This window comes from Eschrichtius robustus, chromosome X, assembly GCF_028021215.1.
Source record: "Eschrichtius robustus isolate mEscRob2 chromosome X, mEscRob2.pri, whole genome shotgun sequence".
Taxonomy (NCBI): Eukaryota; Metazoa; Chordata; class Mammalia; order Artiodactyla; family Eschrichtiidae; genus Eschrichtius; species Eschrichtius robustus.
The window spans coordinates 131,665,859-131,670,298 of NC_090845.1; the positions used below are offsets into that span (position 1 = coordinate 131,665,859).

At 51.9% G+C, this 4,440-nt stretch overlaps 1 pseudogene; it reads left to right on the forward strand.

Moving 5' to 3' along the window:
• The first annotated feature begins 1,183 nt into the window (after positions 1-1,183).
• On the forward strand, positions 1,184-4,137 carry LOC137756470 (spermatogenesis-associated protein 17-like; annotated as a pseudogene).
• Positions 4,138-4,440: the final 303 nt, after the last annotated feature.

Below are 4,440 nucleotides of genomic sequence, written 5' to 3' on the forward strand. Positions count from 1 at the left end.
CCAAGAAACCACAACTGAAAATCAATAATCAGGGACTTCCCTGGTGGCGCAGTGGTTAAGAAACCGCCTGCCAATGCAGGGGACACGGATTCGATCCCTGGTCAGGGAAGATCCCACATGCCGTGGAGCAACTGAGCCCGTGCGCCACAACTACTGAGCCCATGAGCCACAACTTCTGAGTCCGAGCGCCTAGAGCCCGTGCTCCGCAACAAGAGAAGCCACCGCAGTGAGAAGCCCTTGCACCGCAACAAAGAGTAGCCCCCGCTCGCCACAACTAGACAAAGCCCGCACGCAGCAATGAAGACCCAACGCAGCCATAAATAAATAAATAAATAAATAAATAAACAAATTTAAAAAAGAAAATCAATAATCACTAATAAATCACTAACGTTACACAGGCAAAATGGCCATTTCATTATCAGGAACAAGCCCTGAGCAGAGAGCAAGAGAGGTTGGCATGGAGTTTGGCTGGGACAGCGGGTTCTTGCCTCCATCAGGGGCAGGAAATGTTCTGCTTGCTGTTGATCCTACTAGAGAGAAATGCGGTCCCTCGTGGCCACACTACAGAATTTACAGTCCAGAACTTTCTCGAGGGCTCTGCTCCGATTCCACCAGCCTCACTGAGCCCACGAAGTGGCATGGCGGGGCGGTGCCCGTGATGTGGCGCACTGCCACGTTTGCTCTTCAGGAACGAGGAGCCAGTGTGTGGCTATGGCTTCACAGACAATGACGCATACTGGGAAGGAGGGCTTCTGTGGGACAGGGCTGGGGACAGGGGCAGGACGGGGAAGACGCTGAGCCCTCCTCAAGGCTCGGTGTGGCGCCATGTCTGGCTTGCTTAGAGCCCCACATCTCTAAAGTGATCACTGTGGCCCTCCCCGCCAGCCAGGCATCTGCCACCGCATCCAGGGGACTTGATTACTAAAGCTGTTTGTTTTGCCGCTGATGCAACGTGACACCAGCCTGTGTGATCTGGCTCTGGGCATCACGTTGCCGCGCACAGCAATGAGATGGAAATTTGGCTGCTGCAAAAGGCACTGATTTTGCCTTCTTCTCTGAATCTCCTTTCTCTGAACAGCAGGGACATTTCAGTCCCATGTAAAGCACACACTCTCTTCCTCCTGGCAAATGCCCAGTACCGTAATTCCCCATATAGTGCCACCTTGGAAGAGCCTCGGGCAGCATGTCAGGGGCAAGAAGACTGCACTGCATCTTAGGTCCTGAGGTGCTGGGGCAGTGATGAGGTGCCCGGAGAGAATGCACTTGGGTACTGAAGCATCTTCTTGGCCTTGCTTGCCTCTGTGCTCAGGAGAAAGGGCTGGGGAGACGAATGGCCCAGCTCACTGGAAGAGTGGCAAGCCGCTGCCTTGCCCTTTGGTTTTGTTACTCGAATTGCACCAGGTGGCATCTATACTCATTCCGCAAGGCAGCAGTGCTTCCCTGCTGGAAGACACACTGTGCAGCCAGGGGGCAGGATGTGAAGGCATAGCTACAGCTACAGCACAATTGGTGGCCGCCTGCAACCCAGGATTGGTCTCTCAACCACCAAGGCAAGTGGGGGGACTTTCTGGAAAATGCTGCAGATGGGAGGTCTAAGCCTGTGGAGAGCCAGAAGTGAAGCCCAGAGACGGAAGGGAGCTTGCCCCACGTCCCACACTGGGTCAGGTGCAAGACTGAGCTGGGAACCCGGGGTCTTGCCTCCCAGGCCAGGCCTCTTATCATGTGAAGAAGCTGCCACCAACAGACATCCAGTGTCACTGTCCCCCTCCCCACATACACACATTTATTTGTCCATGTTGCCTGTTGGTGCACGATAGTCATTTCATGTACAGGACTCACGTTTCCCAGCCCTGTCCCTGGGTGCATGAGCATGCTTTGCACTGGCAAGCATTTTGCAGCAGCAGCTAGAAACTGGCTGTAGCTGAGTGACAGCTGACACCTGACAGATATGAAGTCACCGAATCCTCACTCCAACCCTGTGAGGTAGGTACCCCAATTAGCCCCATTTTACAGAAGAGGAAACGGAGGCACAGAGAGGGAGGCATAAACTGCCCAAAGTCACACAGCTTCTAACTGGCAAAGCCTGGATTGAAAGCAGGCTGGCCCCTGGTTGCTTGCCTTTACACTGTGCTACATAATCTCTCACAGGGTCGCAGGGTCGCAGGGTTGGTTTGAGGATCTGATGAGTTAATATGTGTCAGGTGCCAGCGCCTGCTGCCAAGGGCCCCTCCAGCTCTGCAGGGCGATACATCTGTTGTCTCTAATGATGAGTGTGAGATGGTTCCTCCCCGCCCTCTCAAGAGTGTCCAGCCCAAGTCCAACGCTCTGCACACAGTAGGTGTTCAGAAAAGGCTCCTTTGTGCAGTTCGTCACTCAGACACACAGGCATTCACATATCGCACAGCAGCTCTGCGCCCGGCCCTGGGCTAAAACCTGATACACAACAGCTGGTGCCTGAAATCCAGCGGCACCCAGTCTAGTGGGGAGGTGGGCGGATCCGCAGTTACAGGCCAGGGCTATAAGGATCCACCGGAGCGGCAGCTCACCCGCCAGAGGTGCTTTCTGTAAAAAGGCAGCCCCTTCTCCTGACCTTGGGGAGGAGGGGCCGTGGTCCATGAAGGTCACACAGGCGAGAACGAAGGCTTCAGCCGAGGCCTGATGGCTGAGAGGAGTGGCCCAAGTGAGCAGGGAAAGGAGGGCCCTCTGGTCCGCGGGGAACACGGAGTGCGCGGCATGGAGGTGTGAAAGAACAATGTGTTTTGGAACAGCCAGTTGTTGGCTGTGTCCACTGCCTGAGTTGTTTCTGCGGGGGCTGAGGGACAAACCCGGAGGGCAGACCGTTGAGCCAGAGGATTATTCGCAAGCCTTAAAATCAAAAGGAATTTGCCCTGCTAGGTTTCAGACTTTCCTGGGACCCGTGGTCCCTATTTTCCTTCCAATCTCTCCCTTTTGGAATGGGAATGGCTATCCTCTGCCTGTCCCACTGTATTAGTCAGGGTTCTCCAGAGAAACAGAACCAAGAAGAGATGATAGATAGATACACAGATAGGAGAAAGAAGAGGAGATTTATGATAGAAACTGGCTCACACGGGATGGAGGCCAAGAAGTCCCATCCCCCAGATCTGCCATCTGCAAGCTGGAGACCCAGGAAAACCAGGAGTACAATTCAGTCCAAGTCCGGAGGCCTGAGAACCCGGGAAGCCAATGGGGTAAGTGCCAGAGTCTGTAGGTGGGAGAAGCAAGAGCTCTGAAGTTCTAGGGCAGGAAAAGATGGACATCTGAGCTCTAGAGGAGAGAGGGAATCCGCCCTTCCTTCGCCTGTTTCATTTGGGCTCTCTATGGATTGCATGATGCCCACGCACACTGGTGAGGGCAGATCTCTTGGCTTAGTCTACTAATTCAAATGCAAATATCTTCCACAGACACCCTCACAGACACACCCAGAAATAAGGCTTTACCAGCTCTCTGGCCCTCCCTTAACCCAGTCAAGTTAGCACATAAAAATAACCTTGGCCAGTGTCCTTGTCCCCACGGTGAGCCACAGCCGCCCCCCACCTCGGCGGGAGACCCTCCAACACTAGCAGATTCCAGGTTTATACAACTCACCGTTCAGAAAAGATCCTGATCCATGGGAGCTGTGGTTACAGAGGGCAAAGCCTTTAATGCACTGAAGACCTAAAGTGAAGCCGAAGCACTCTGTGAGCCTTGCCGAGTGCCTGGTCCTTTCCTCCGTCCGGAATTCTGCCACCCATTGATAGGAAACGATGTCAGGGACCCTTCTGCGATGTCTCTGAAGTATGGGAACAGTGCTACAAGCCTGTGGAACCGACACTGCGAGTGGCAGAACCGATCGATGGGCTAAATGGGGCCAGAGCACAGCTCCAGAGACAGGAATGGACTCGAAATGTGAATGACAATATGTTTTTGCCATTTTCTTTCTACCATAAAAATAAAAAGTACGTCCCAACAATGCATTTATCAAGCAAGTATGGTCCTGATGCTTATGGAAGTCAACATATCCGAGAGGAAAATCCTAAGAAATGGATCTGTGACAAGGATTTCCAAACTGTATTGCCATCATTTGATCTCCTCTGAAAGTATGGAAAATTGTATTCAAAAGCTGGGCAAATTGTATAAAGATATGCATTTTTGCTAAAAGGTTCTTCAAAAAATGCTATAGTAAATAACATAAAAAATCAAATGAGATTGACTTAACTATCAAGCATTTTTAAAAAACCATGCTATAATAATATTTATATGTAATACAGCTCCATATATTTCTTTCATTCTAGTCTAATGGTTTTCAACGTTCAAAAATCATGGATTTTCGGGCTTCCCTGGTGGTGAAGTGGTTGAGAACCCACCTGCCAATGCAGGGGACACGGGTTCAAGCCCTGGTCCGGGAAGATCCCACATGCCGCAGAGCAACTGAGCTCGTGC